This window comes from Callithrix jacchus, chromosome 2 (genome assembly GCF_049354715.1).
Source record: "Callithrix jacchus isolate 240 chromosome 2, calJac240_pri, whole genome shotgun sequence".
In the NCBI taxonomy this organism is placed as follows: domain Eukaryota; kingdom Metazoa; phylum Chordata; class Mammalia; order Primates; family Cebidae; genus Callithrix; species Callithrix jacchus.
Genome location: NC_133503.1, coordinates 47768207 through 47783894, shown reverse-complemented (window position 1 = coordinate 47783894; position 15688 = coordinate 47768207). Strand labels below are relative to the sequence as shown.

Sequence of the window (15688 nt, the reverse complement as noted above, 5' to 3'; positions counted from 1 at the left end):
GCCCGTCCCTGCCCGCCATGGCTTCTGTGCTCACAGCTACTTTCTGTTCACCACCCAGCCCACAAATTCTGCAGAGGAAGATTCGCGGTTGGTCAAAATTATTATAGAGTTCAGCTGGAAGCCTCCTTTACCCTGTGGCCCTTCCCTAATTCCACTGGCTGCCTTCCCCAAGGATCCCTGTGAGATAAAGTCAGAAATGGCTTCCCTGGGGACTGAGAGTGCCTACAGGTTCTTCTGCTGCTGCTTCTTTTAAATTTCACTTGACTCTCTAAATTTGCTTCAGCTCTAGGTAAGGTTAAATCCTTAGTCCATGATCTGCATTTTCAGGTTTCCAAGTGAGGATGTGTGTTTGGAGGCAGACTTTCCCCGTCTCACAGAGTTTGCAGCAGCGAGCTGCTTCTTTCAAAAGGTCTGTGAATTCTTTCGGGTTTCCTGGTATGTTCCTGTGGTGGTTCTTGGAGTAAACATTCATGGTGTGATCTCCACAAGCTGCTCTGTCCATCTAAGTAGGAGCTGCAGGTTAGTCCTGCCTCTGACCTGCCATTTTTCCTCCTACTCTGACATCATTACTTTGAATCTCTTACTTGGGATTTCATAGATTTTTGATTGAACTCTATGGCTGGAGAATTACTGTTTTCCTCTTGGAGGTGTCATTTTTTTTTTGCTTTTTCATGTTTCTTATGTTTTTACATTGATGTCTGTGCAACTGGTGTAACAGTTGTTTCTTTCCATTTTTGGAATTTGCTTTCATAGGGAAGGCTACTTTTTTGAAGATGTGCGTATAGTACTGGTTGGGTAGGACACTTTGCCTTTGATTTTGGGTGTGTGCGGTAGTGTGGTCTCCATATGATTTCTTCAGCTGTAAGCATTGTCAGTGGTGTCTGTGATTTCATGAGTGGCTTAGGGTGCCATTGTTAGTGGCATAGAGATGGTGGCAAAATTTTGCTGGATACAGCAATGCCAGGTGGTCCTATCTTATGCCCCTGTGTTGGCAGCAGTGGGTTGAGCATGCCTGCTTTTGGGCTCCAGGGTGGCATATATTGGCACTGGTTCTAATGGTTCCAGATAGGCCAGTTCTTGGGCCCCCAGGTGGCTTTTTCAGGTGCTGGTAGTAGCAGATGTGGGCCAGGCAGATGGGTTGGTTTTCAGGTCCCTGGGCAATGGTCATGGCATGGGTGATTGTAGTAGCAGTAGATGGACTAATTTCTGGGTCCTAAGTGGTCTGTATTGTGCTGACAGTGGCTGTGATGGGCTGGGTGGGCCAGTCACTAGGCCTATAGGTGTGTGCCCACTGTGGTGGTAATGGCAGGTTGGGTGGGCTGGACCTCAAGCTTCCAAAAGAAGGGCTTAGGTGCCAACAATGATGGACTGGGCTCGGTGGACCCTGGGTCCCTGGAGCACATGCTCTGGTACTGGGGGTGGGGAGAAGAGCAAGGCTGGGCAGACTGGTCCTCAGTCCTCCTAGGGGTACTTGCAGGTACTAGCTATGGTAGGCAAGGGCAGGGTGAGTCTTAGGCCCACGAGTAGCATGTATGGGCAAATACCAACTGCAGTGGCAGTGGCAGGCCAAATGAGCCTCACTTCAGGCCCCTGGGGGAAGTGCTCAAGTGCCAATGGTGATGGACTGGACTAGGCAGTCTCCAGGTCCCTTGACTGTGTGCTCTGGCACTAGGAGTTTTGGGTGGTGGAGTGGGCAATGCAGTTCTGTCCTTTAGATCCCCAGGTGGTGCTTGCAAGTGCTGGCTGTGGTCGGCAGGGGTGGGGTGATCTCCAGGCTCAAGACAGAATGTTCAAGTGGGTCTGCAGTAGCTGCACTGCAGCCCTGCTCAGCAGGGTATGGTTGTGGGAGGGGCAGGGTTGCTCTAAGTGGCAGGAGCCATGTGCAGGTGGCTGGGGAGTATGCATTTTGCTTATGCTTCAATCCTGGCAGTGGCAGCCTTAAATAGCTGATAAGGGTAGGGAGAGTTTGTCATTGCAATGCATGAAAATGTGTAGTGGCTTCATTGTGAGGGGGAGAGGGTTTTGCTAATGGCTTACTCTTTGTCCTGGAGTCTGTGGTCTGCTGGAGGTTGGGCTCTCAATACATTTTGCTGCAGCTGCTTAGGGCTTCGGGTGTTTGGGGCCCAGCCTGAGCTCCCTTTCTGGAGCAATGCCTTTTTGTGGTCTTCAGGCATCTTTTGATATTGCAGTCTTGAAGACTGCAAGGGTCTAGGGCTTTCCCTTGCAGAGGATGCAGGAGTCTACAGTGGAAATGTTGACTTCTGAGAGTCATTCACTGATCTTTTCCCTGTATTGTGAAGCCTCCCCAGGCCCTCAGCCAATCCTGGCCAAGCAGGCTGCCTGACTTACCCCTCCTTCCTTTCTTTGGGTGTCTCCTGTCATTTCACTGTTGAATTCCAGTGTTGTTTCTTAGATGATATATTCAAAGTATTCTACTCTATTTTGGTTCTTCTTTCTGGAGGAGGCAAGTACCAGATGCCTTTAGTCAGCCATCTTGAAGCCTCTCAGTTCACCTATTTAAAGTGTACAGCTCAATGACTTTGAGTATAATCACACTATTGTGAAACCACCACCATAGTCAATTTTAGAACATTTGTGACATGTCATGAAGAAACCCTGTGCCCTTTAGATATCACTCTTCAATTCCCCCATCCCCCCCTGCCCCAAGCAACTACTGTCTGTGTGTATAGATCTGCCTATTCTGAACATTTCAAAGAAATAGAATCATACATACAACACATGGTCTTTTGTAATTGTCTTCTTTCATTTAGCGTAATGTTTTTAAGGTTCATCCATGTTGTACCATGTATTGGTATTTCATTTATTTTTATTGGGGAATAATATTCTATTGTATGCATATACCACATTCGTATTCATTTATCCATTGCCAGGCATTTGGATTGTTTCTATCTTTTGGCTATTATGAATAATATTACTATAAACATTCATGTGCAAATTTCTGTGTGAACATAAGTTTTCATTTCTCTTGGGGATACAAAACTAACAGTAGAGTTTTTGGATCAAATAGTAAGTCTATGTTTAATATGATTGTATTAGACCATTTTTCTGCTGCTGATGAAGATATACTTGAGATTGGGAAGAAAAAGAGGTTTAATTAGACTTACAGTTTCATATGGCTGAGAAGGCCTCAGAATCATGGCAGGAAGCAAAACATACTTTTTATACATGGTGGCGGCAAGAGAAAACAAGGAAGATGCAAAAGTGGAAACCCTTAACAAAACCATCAGATCTCATGAGATTTATTCACTACCACGAGAACAGTATGGGGGACTCCACTACCATGATTCAAATTATCTCCCTCTGGGTCCCTCCCATAATAATGGGAATTATGGTAGTACAATTCAAGATGAGATTCGGTTAGGAACACAGAGCCAAACCATGTCATGCCACCCCTGGCCCCTCCAAATCTCATGTCTTCACATTTCAAAACTAATCATGCCTTCCCAACAGTTCCCCCAAGTCTTAACTCATTTCAGCATTAACCCAAAAGTCCACAGTTCAAAGTCTCATCTGAGACAAGTCAAGTCCCTCCCATCCATGAGCCTGTAAAATCAAAAGCAAGCTAGTTACTTCCCAAATATAATGCAGGTACAGGTATTGGGTAAATACAACCCTTCCAAAGGGATAAATGAGCCAAAACAAAGGGGCTACAGGGCCTATGCAAGTTTGAAGTCCAGCAGGGCAGTCACATTTTAAAGCTTCAAAATGATTTCCTTTGAATCCAGGTCTCACATCCAGGTCATGCTGATGCAAGAGGTGGGTTTCCACGGTCTTCGGCAACCCTGCCCCTGTGGCTTTGCAGGGTACAGCCTCCCTCTCAGCCGCTTTTACAGACTGGAGTTGAGTGTCTGTGGCTTTTCCAGGCACAGGGTGCAAGCTATAGGTTGTTCTACCATTCTGGAGTCTGGAGGATGGTTGCCCTCTTCTCACAGCTCCACTAGGCAGAGCCCAAGTAGGGACTCTGTGTGTGGGGTCCAACCCCACATTTCCCTTCTGCACAGCCCTAGCAAAAGTTCTCCATGAGAGCCCCAATTCTGCAGCAAACTTCTGCCTGGGCATCCAGGAATTTCCATACATCTTCTGAAATGTAGGTGGAGGTTCCCAAATCACAATTCTTGACTTCCATGTACCCGCAGGCTCAACTACATGGCAGCTGCCAAGACTTGGGGCTTGCACCCTCTGAAGCCATGGCCTGAGCTCTATCTTGGCACCTTTCAGACATGTTTGGAATGGCTGGAACATAAGGCACCAAGTCCCTAGGCTGCACACAGCATGGGGACCCTGGGCCTGGCTCACAAAACCATTTTTTCTTCCAAGACCTCTGGGTCTGTGATGGGAGAGGCTGTCACAAAAGTCTCTGACATGCCCTGGAGACATTTGTCTTGAGGATTAATGTTCAGCTCCTTGTTACTTAGACAAATATCTGCAGGCAGCTTGACTATCTCCTCAGAAAAAGGGGTTTTACTTTTCTATTGCCCTGCTAGGATACTAAAACTGAATGTTTTTAACAGCACCCAAGTCACTTCTTGAAGGCTTTGCTGCTTAGAAATTTCTTCTGCCAGATACCCTAAATCATCTCTCTCAAGTTTAAAGTTCCACAGATCTCTAGGGCAGGAACAAAATGCTGCCACTCTTTTTGCTAAAACATAACAAGAGTCAGCTTTGCCCCAGTTCCCAACAAGTTCCTCATCTCCATCTGAGACCACCTCAGCCTGGATTTATTGTCCATATCTTCAACAAGTCTCGAGGAGGTTCCAAATGTTCCCACATTTTTCTGTTTTCTTCTGAGCCCTCCAAACTGTTCCAACCTCTGCTCGTTACCCAGTTCTAAAGTTGCTTCCACATTTTCAGGTGTCTTTTCAGCAATGCCTCATTCTACTAGTACCAATTTTCTGTATTACTCCATTTCATGCTGCTGATAAAGACATACCCGAGACTGGGAAGAAAAAGAGGTTTACTTGAACTTACAGTTCCACATGGATGGGGAGGCCTCAGAATTATGGCAGGAGGTGAAAGGCACATTTTACATGGTGGTGGCAAAAAAAAATGAGGAAGATGCAAAAGCAGAAACCCCTGACAAAATTATCAGATCTCATGAGACTTATTCAATACTGTAAGAACAGTATGGGGGAATCCACCACCATGATTCAAATTATATCCATTGGGTCCCTCCTACAATACGTGGGAATTATGGGAGTACAATTCAAGATGAGATTTGGGTGGGGACACAGCCAAACAATATCAATGATGAAGACTGGGTTTTAAAAGTGACTGCACAATTATACATCCCCATCACCATTGTATGAAGGTTCTGGTTGCTCCACATCCTTGCCAATGCTTGTTATTACCTGGCTTTTGATTGTAGCCATCTTAGTGGGTATAAAGTGGTATTTCATTGTGGTTTGGATTTGGCTTTCCCTGAGGATTCATGATATCAATCATGTTTCTATGAGCTTATTGGCCGTTTATATATCTTCTTTAAAGAAACATTATTCAGATATTTTAAAATTGGTTATTTTTACTTTGATTTTTAAGTTATAAGAATTCTTTATATTATATATATATGTTCCATATTGTATCAGATATAAGATTTGTAAATATTGTCTCCCTGGGTTTTCTTTTCAATTTCTTGATTTCTTGATGGTGTTCTTTGAGGCACAAAAGTTTTTCATTTTGAGGATGTACCCAGCATCTCAAAATTAGCAAAATGCTTCCAAGGATACTTCTGAATTTTCTCTCACAGCCATTCTGTAAAGCACATAGGGCAGAGGTTATGTTTCAATTTCGTAGTTGATGAATGCACCCTTTGACAAGCTGCTCAGCCTCTCAGCCTCATGATGAGGCAGAGTGGTAGAATCAGGACTTAAATATGGGCCCCTCACCATCCTTTGTCTAGGATTCATTTTATCTCATCCAGCTGAATGGTGATCAATTCTGGTCTTAGGCGAGACCATGGAACCTCAGGTCATCAAAAATTCCCCCCAAATAACTTCTATTAGGAAAACAAGATTTTTTTCCCTGCATAATTATGAGAACATAAATAGAGGGGTGTGAAATGTTACACCCATAAGGATATTCATAACAATTGGTGGCCACTGGCAAGGTGCAAGAGGAAGGCCTGGGGTGGGATTCTCTGTGGGGCTGGCCTGGAAAGGTAATCAGGAGAGTAGAATCTTGGCTCATGCCTCTCAAGGGAATGGCGTTAAGAAACATGGAGCAGAGATTCCCTTTGTTTAGGAGTTTGTTTTGAACTTGTTTAGATTCCAGGAAGGGAGATTCAACTCCCACTGGAAGGAGGAAAATATTCCTAGATGTTGGGGAAACACTGATACAACTTTTCTGCTTCTAGCAAAAGGAAAGAGAAAACCTTTCTGGGCCAGCTTTACCCATGGAAAAGCTCACCCTTCACAGGCTGCTATCTAGGCTACCGTCAGGAAAGTTCTCTTTTCTACAAAGAGCTCCCATCTTTCTTAATTGAAAGACCCAGTGACAAGTCAAGTTAAACAGGCAAAGTCAGAGTTGACATTTTTACAATGTGAGGCAATTCCAGTGAAGTCAAGCATGAAGCCATGAGCAAATTAATATACATTATATGATAATATACTATCATCTAATTATATAATATATTTGTGATTATATAATACTGTATATAGTATGAATATATATGGATATGTTTGATTATTATATGATTAATATTATCTTAAGGGTGCGTGTATATGTATATTGTACATATATGTAATATATATAATCTTTCTTCTAAAAATTGGATCACATATTCATGTGTCTAGAATGCAGAGCCAAAGATCTGGAAGGTCACTCCAAAATACCAGTGGTTGCCTTTAGAGACGGGGCTGAGCTTGGGTTAGGGCTGAAGTTGTTTGAGAGGGAACTGGCTTTTTTATTCACTACATAGTTTTAACTTTTTAATGCACATGTGCCTACTGTAATAACATCATTTAAAGCAGAATACATTTGGTGGTTTTGGGACTTGACTTCCCTGCAGGATGGCACTTCCTTCATTACCCTCATTAGGGAGCAGGGCTCCTTCTTACTCTACAGCATTACAAACATGATCTCTGATGTTCCCCTCTGCACCATCCACTTTGCTCTCCCACTCTGTGTTAGGTTGTTCTTGTATTGCTGTACAAAATACTTAAGACTGGGTAATTTATAAAGAAAAGAAGTTTAATTGACTCACAGTTCTGCAGGCTGTACAACATCTGCTCAGGTTCTGGGAAGGCCTCAGGAAGCTTTTACTTATAGAAGAAATTCCAGTGCAAGCAGGCACATCATCTGGTGAAAGCAGGAATGAAAGAGAGAAAGGAGAGGTGCCACAGAGCTTTTTTTTTTTTTTTTTTTTTAAAATAAAGGCAGAGTCTCATTCTGTGCCCAGGCTGGAGTGCAGTGACTCAATCTTGGCTCACTGCCAATCTCCACTGTCCAGGTTCAAATGATTATTGTGCCTCAGCCTCCCAAGTAGCTGGGCCTACAGGCACATGCCACCATGTCTGGCTAATTTTTTTTGGTATTATATTTAGTAGAGACAGGGTTTCACCATGTTGGCCAGGCTGTTCTCAAACTCCTGACCTCAGGTGATCCACCAGCCTCAGCCTCCCAAAGTGTTGGGATTACAGGCATGAGCCACTGTACCTGGCCTGCCACACACTTTTAAATGACCAGATCGCATGAGAATTTACTCACTGTAACAAGGACAGCACCAAGGGGATGATACTACACAATTCATGAGAAATCCACCCCCATGACCCAATCACTTCCCACTAGGCTCCCCCTCCAACACTGGGGATTAAATTTCAACATGAGATTTGGATGGGGAATATGTACAAACTGATTCCTGAATCTGCTGGACAGTCTTCTTATGACCTTATGTCATGGATCATTCTTGCTTTCATTTCCCTTACCACCCACTTGGGCCTCCTCAACAAGTTTGACTCCAAGGTCACCTATTTCAGTGACTCTATCACCAGCTTTCTGGATTCTGTTACCCCATTGTCCCCTGGCCGCCCCTACATTGCCAGTTCAGAACCTTCTTCTCTCCCTGCTGTGTTTCAAGACTGCTGGAGGAGAGCCATAAACGTCAATGACTGGGTCCCCTGAAAACTCCTAACAACCAGCCTGGCTTGCCCCTCACTGCTCCAAGCAATCATCTTATTCCTTTCTGTTGATTTCTTATTACACTGCCCTCCCATGTACACCTTTTCCCTTCTCCTGGTTTATATTGAGAACACTGAGACTTCCACCCATGAACTGCTCCAAATGCTCCCCTCCTTCCCTCAAACTCTTAACAGTTTTATGTATCACATTCTCCTTGTGGTCCATCTCAGAAGAGCTCTGTCTCTGAGACAGGCTGTTTGTATGTATCCTCAAGTCCATCCTAGTTTTCTTTTGGTGCTGTCCTCATTATAGTGAGTGAATTCTTGTGAAATCTGGTCATTTAAAAGTGTGGTACAAGAACCTCCCTTCAGAAAAACAAACAAATAACAACAACAACAACAACAACAACAAAAATCCGGTGTTTTTCTTCTCCTTTGCATCATTGGTCTATTTCTCTTTTGTTCATATTAGTGTGGCACACATCTCTATTCTGGACTTCGTTCATTTAATAGTTCCCTTCACAAAATGGTTGAAAAAACAGGCATGCATACAGAATGTTGTGGAGGCTGCCTACATTCCCCCTGCATCAGGACTGACTCACTTATCCCCTAGTTGCTGGAAGCTTTCAAGGTTGACAGCTCTCAGCATAGTCCCTCTCTAGAGCTTGTCTAGAATTGAAGAAAACAATCTCCTGGGCATGGCCCCTTCTGAAGCAGCACGACTCCAATGACTGGTTGTTATAGGGGTGAAAAGGTCGGGCTCCCTTACCTCAATTCAGGAACTCTGAAGGTAGTACCCACTCTAGAGCTCTCCGTAGGAAGCAGCTGAGGCGTCTGTTGGATCTGTATTCCTGCCCAGCAACTCCTCCTGCTCGATCTTGCTTCTCTCACTCCACTCACTGGTGTAGATCCCAAGAGCACATCCCCATAAATTGCCTGCCTGCCACTCTTCTTCTCAGAGTCTACTTCTAGGAAACTGAGCGATTACAGCAGGCTTTTCAAATCTGGAAAGAAATCTTGAACATGGATGGGAAGAATCAATTCAAACGAAAATTGATTTCATCTTCTTGGAACATAGAGCCCAGTCTAAGAAGATAAACCTCCTTGGATGGATGTAAACTTTTGAATGATGTAGCTTAAAGAAAAATCCAGTTGTACAAATATAAGATGTAGACTGGGAGTGGTGGCTCATGCCTCTAATCCAAGCACTTTGGGAAGCTGACGAGGTGGGTCACTTGAGTTCAGGAGTTTGAGGCCAGACTGGGCAACATAGAGACATCCTATCTCTATAAAGAATGTAAAAAGTGTGGTGATGTGCACCTGTGATTCTAGCTACTCTGGAGACTGAGGCAGGAGGATTGCTTGAGCCTGGGAGGCTGAGGCTGCAATGAAGTGTGATGATCATGCCACTGTACTCCAATCTGGGCAACAGAGTAAGAACCTGTCTCAAAACAAAAACAAAACAAAAAACCAAATATAAGTTGTGAGAGATTTTGGCTCACATTTATGTGAAAAAAAAAAAAAAACTAAGGGATCGCTTCATTCTTTCATCTATGTATTTATTTATTTACATAGAAGTACATATTCTGTGTTAGGCACTTTCTGCACAGAAGGGGTGGGGGAGCTGAAATATGAGGAGGTAGAAAATAAACAAAAACCCAGATTTATGATTATACTCCATGTAAATAAACAGAGGGCAACAAAAGGGAATAAAAGGAATGTCTCTCAGGTGAGGTGACATTGAAAGCCTGGTGAGAGATCCATGCCAGCTTCAATGGGACAGATGCCCAGGCCGTCAAAGGTAAGGAACTGGGCTCTGCAGGGTTCTCGCTCCCATGCCATGCTAACTGGAGGCTCCAGTCATTGAAGGAAGGGCTGCAGGTGGAGTAACCTATGGTCTTGATGCTCAAAGCTTGGTCTGCAGACTAGTGGAACAGGTACGACAGGCAAGCTCCCATTAGGAATGCTGATCTTCTGGCCCCTTCCCACCCCTCAGGATCAGAATCTGCACCTTACTGGTTTCCAGGTATAGTAATTTCCCATGGCTGCTGTAATGAATTACCACAAACTTAGTGCTTAAAACAATACAAATTTATTTTCTTACAGTTACAGATGTTAGGAATTTCAAAGGAATCTTTCTGATTATCTTTGAGGACAGGTGGATCTAGTTTTGCTTACTGGCATTTCTGGATATGCCCTCTGATTGAAACTGAGATTTTGTTTCTGTCACGACTGCTTGGATCTCCTTCCTCCCTGTAGCCCTACATGTTCCAGATGCTTGAAGAACACACCCAAGACAAGTAGAACAGTGATTGCACGTGTCAACCCATGCACACGAGCTTTGCATAAGTAAAAAAAAAAACCTTTTCAAATCGCCACCATTATTTAGTGAGGTATCAACTTTTTTGTTATCTTTATTTAATTATTATTATTATTTACAAAGGGGGAAATATGCCAAACAACATGCAACTCAAAACCGGTAGAGCCAGGATTTAATTCAAGTCTTCTGACCACAAATCGAATGCCCAAACTGACCACTGAGAGGTAGGAACACATCCAAGTATTGGTAGGATTTCTGTTACCCTCTTGGGTAGTAGCTTGTCTGGCTGATTTCTGCACCCAGAGAAAACAAGCCCAAGGATGGGGAAGTGCTATGGGGGAAGGGTATATTATTCTGTGTAATCTATGTAACTCTTTAGTCTGCTCTCTGTTAGACTGGATGAGCAGTCTGTGTCATTTTCAAGAAGAGAAGAGGCTTCCTCTGCTCTTACCCAAGGCTTCCAGCAAGAGTGGGGGCACTGTGAATAGATTTCTGGTTGAATGGAGGTTACTTTATCAGGCAAGGGAGAGTGCAGAGGTCATACTTGCAGAGTGGCCACATTCATACAAGATGGTGCAACTCCTGCATGACATCTTTCCCAGAAGAAGGTCCTGGTATTATAAAGTTGCTTCCCCAGGATGCTGTAATCAGCTACAGGCAGTGCTCTATGAAGGCCATCAAGAAACTGGGGAGTTGAGGGACCTTCAGTTACTGGAATATGCCTCTTACAGAAAATGCTTCTTGATTTTGCTTCTTGTTCTTCCGAGTTGCAGTGGAGATTGTGTTTGGGACTGAGATCTGGTATCTTTCGTGATGCTCAGTATGAGGGACCATCTCTCAAGTCAGGTCAAGAGTATAATAGCCTGGGAGACCTTTCTTCCCAGAGCACCCCTGATACAACATGATTACATTAGAATTTCTCCTCCTCGTTTTCTTTCCCCTTCCTCATCTCCTTTTTCATATTTTTTAAACAATACATTTTATTGCATATATTTGATGTTTACAGCATGGTGTTATGAGATATATACAGATAGTAAAATGGTTTCTATAGTGAGGCAGCTTAACATACCTATAATTTCATATAGTTAGTTTTTGGGTATGTGTGACAAGAGCAGCAGTCCTAATACAAAACAATATTACTTTTATTTACTTTTATTTTATTTATCTATTTATTTATTTTTGAGCATGGTCTTTCCCTATATTGCAACTCAGAATCAAAACCTTTGATTCTTCTTTATATTCCAGTCCCAGAAGTGGTTTCCACTGTAGAAGTTAATTGATGAGTCTTATTCTTTCTAGTAATAGCTTACAACCAGGCTCTAGCTTCTCCAGGAACACTGTAGGATGAATCTAGTTTAAATATGTATTAAACTAAAAGGCATTCTCTCAAATGAGTTTAAATGCATTTTATTTTCAGACAACCTACATGGCATGTTTTTCTTAAAAACAATGCTTCCACTTCAGACAAATCACGGACAAAATAAATGAAGAGCTCAAGATGACATCAGTCCCATTTGTCTTAAGTCCTGGTGTGTGGATGACAAGCAGAAGCCAGTTATGATGACAGGTGATTGATCCAAAGTAATTGTGAAATTTGTTAACATTTTCCCATTTCTAAACCATCCTTAAAGAAAATTATATAGGTTGTTCAACATCCTCACGGTAGTCCAATAGAGCAACCATGCCATCTGGATTCATCTTTTCACCAACACAGAACTAATAGATTTTGAAATGAACAAGAATGTGCTTGATTTATTCTGCAGCCCCTGTCATAAAAGGTTGTACTCTTTCTGGTCTCTGTTCTTCAAGTTTGCATTTGATTCATTTCACATAATGTTTGATGTACTTCTTGCAGGCTTCTTTTGTGAAACTTGTTTCCTGCAGGTAGGTGATTGTTCACGACAATATGGACACCAGTGATTACCGTGCTTTTGGTACCTTCACCCTGGGGGCCTTCAGCAGAGGCATTTCCATCGATGAGTGAGTCATCAATGTTACCTTCTGTCCTATTGACCGTCTTCCCCTCCAACTCCAGGCACAGACTTCTGCCATCTCCTGGATCTTGTAGATGTCGGAGAGCATCTCATCGTGGCTGATGAGGTCCCAGTAGATAATCATGATGGCGGCTGAAGGGAGATGATGGCAGCGCTAGCTTAGCAGGAGCCTGTAGCTCTGAGAGAGCTCGGTGCAGCCTGAGCAGCGCTAGCAGGCAGGAGGGAGTGGGTGGAAAGGCACTTTTATTTTATTAGTATAGTCATGTTGCACATTAACTCTTTAGAGTTGTTCATTCTACATATCTGCTACTTTGACATCTCCCCATACCCCTCACCTTAGTAACCACTGTTGATTCTTTAGCTCTGTATATTTCTTTCTTTCTTTTTTTTTTTTCAGTTTCCACTTATTAGTAAGATCACGCAATTTTTTTTCTTTCTGTGTCTGGTTTATTTCACTTACCAAAAAGTCCTCCTGATCCAACTATGTTATGGCAAATAGCAGCATAATCCCTCAGACTGAATAATATTCATATATATATATTTACATTTTCTGTATCCATTCGTCCATTGGTGGACACTTAGTTTGCTTATCTTAGCTGCTGTGAATAAGGCTGCAATGAACATGTGGGTGCCAATATTTTTATGAGATGGCGATTTCTTTTCCTTTTTTCTTTCTTTTTTTTTCAGACAGGGTCTTGCTCTGTTGTCCAGGCTGGAAGGCAGTGCTGTGATCATAGCTCACTGCAGCCTCAGACTCCTGGATTCAAGTTGATCCTGCTGTCTCAGCCTCCAAAATAGTTGGGATTGCAGGCAGGCACCACCACACCTGGATAATTTTTTATTTTTTGTAGAGAAAGGGTCTTGTTATGTTGCCCAGGCTGGTTTTGAACTTCTGGGCTCAAGTGACCCTCCTGCCTCAGCCTCCCAAAGTGCTAGGATTGAAGGCATGAGCTAACACACTCAGCAGTGGAGGTGGTCATTTCGTTTTCTTTGGATATATACCCAGAAGAAGGGTTGCTGAGTTATATGGAAGTTTTGTTTTTATTTTCTTTGGAAATCTCCACATTGCTTTCCATAATGGCTTTACCAAACTGCATTGCCGACAGTATACTAGGCTTCTCTTTTCATGACACTCTTACCAACATTTATTATCTCTTATCTTTTTGGTAGTAGCCATCCGAACAGATGTGAGCTAATATCTCTTAGTGGTTTTAATATGCATTTCCCTTATGATTGGTGATGTTGAGTACCTCTTAATATATATTTTAGCCATTTTTACATCTTCTTTAGAGAAATGTCTGTTCATATCCTTTGCCTATTTTTTAAGCAAGTTATTTTTTCTTTTTTTGCTGTTTAGTTATAAGAGTTCTTTATAAATTTTGGATATTAACCCCTTATGAGACATACAGTTTGCAAATATTTTTTCCCAGTCCATATGTTGCCTTTTCATTATGTTGATTGTTTCCTTTACTGTAATGAAGATTTTCAGTTTGACGTAGTAACATGTATTTATTGTTTTTGTAGCCTGAGATTTTGGTGTGATATTAAAAAATTCATTGCCAAGACCATGTCAAGGAGCTTTCCCCTGTGTTCTCTTCTAATATTTTATGGTTTCAAATCTTACACTTTGGCCTTTTATTCATTTTCAGTTGATTTTTACATATGGTGTGAAGGGTCCAATTCAATTTTTTTTGCATGTTAAAATTGGTTTTCCCAGCACCATTGGTTAAAAAGACTATCCTTCCCCCTTGTGTCCTCTTGGTGCCTTTGTTAAAAATTAGTTGAAAGAGTTTCAGAGGTATCAACATGAATTCTTCCTTGACTGTGTGGTAGAATTCAACTGCGAAGCCATTGGAAGGTTTTTAAATTGCTTCTTCAATCAATTTATTTATTTTTGGCCTGTTCAACCTCTCTATTTCTTCCTAATTCAATCTTGGTAGTTTATTTATTTCTAGGAATTTATTGATTTCTTTAAGGTTAACCAATTTGTTGGCATAACTGTTCATAATAGGCTCTATGATCTTTTTAATTCCTGGGGCATTTGTTGTAATATCTTCCCTTTTCTTTTTTTTTTTTTAAGTCTTTTTTTTTCCTAGTCTAGCTTAGGGTTTGTCAGTTTTATCTATTTTTTTGAAGAACAAACTCTTAGTTTTATGGAACTTTTTCCTATAGTTTTTCTGTTCTTTATTTGACTTATTTCTATTCTGAATTTTATTATTATTTTTCCTTCTGCTAACTTTGAATTTAGTTTATTTTTCTTTTTCTAGATAATTGAGGTATAATGTTAGGCCATTTATTTGGAATCCTTCTTCTTTTTTAATGTAAACATTTATTGCTAAACTTCCCTCTTAGAACTTCATTTGCTACATTCCATAAGTTTTGGTATGTTGTGTTTCCATTGTCAGTTGCCTCAAGACATTTTTGAATTTCCCTTTTGATTTTTTTCTATGAACCATTGGTTGTTCAGGAGCATGCTGTTTAGTTTCTGTTTAGCTTCCACATATTTGTGAATGTTCAAGGTTCTTCCTGTTATTGTTTCTAGTTTCATACCATTTTGATCAGAAGCAGTACTAGATATAATATTAATCATCTGAAATTTGTTAAGATTGATTTTGTGGCCTAGCATGTGGTCTATCCTGGAGAACATTCCATGTGCACTAGAGAAGAATGTATATTCCGCTGCTGTTAGGATGGAAAGTTTTATATACATCTATTGGGTCCATTTTGGACTCATGAACTCATGCACATGAACATGAGTTCCATGTGCAGTTCAAGTTCAGTATTTTCTTGTTAATTTTCTGTCTGGTTGATTATCCGTTACTGAAAGTGAGGTATTGAAGTTTTCTACTTTTATTGTATTGTTATCTATTTCTTCCTTCATGCCCATTAATATTTGCTTTATATATTTCGGTGCTCCAATGATAGGTGCATATATATTTATAATTGTTATGCCCTCTCGATGAATTGACTCCTTTCTCATTTAATAATGATCTTTGTTTTTTGTAACAGGTTTTGACTTACAGTCTACTTCATTGGACATTAGCATAGCAACCTCTTTCTCTTTTGGTTGCTATTTGCATGAAATATCTTCTTTCATTCCTTTACTTTCAGCTTATGTATGTCTCTACAGCTAAAATAGGTCTCTTGCAGGCAGCATATAGTTCGATCTTATTATTATTATTTTTAACCCACTCAGTATCAGCCACTCAGTGTCTTATTTTTTCTTGCGATGGGGTCTCACT

The 15688-nt window shown here is 41.6% G+C and overlaps 1 pseudogene; it reads right to left on the bottom strand.

Annotated features, from left to right (window-relative positions):
- Nucleotides 1-12049: 12049 nt before the first annotated feature.
- LOC100414832 (translationally-controlled tumor protein-like) lies at nucleotides 12050-12570 on the bottom strand (annotated as a pseudogene).
- Nucleotides 12571-15688: the final 3118 nt, after the last annotated feature.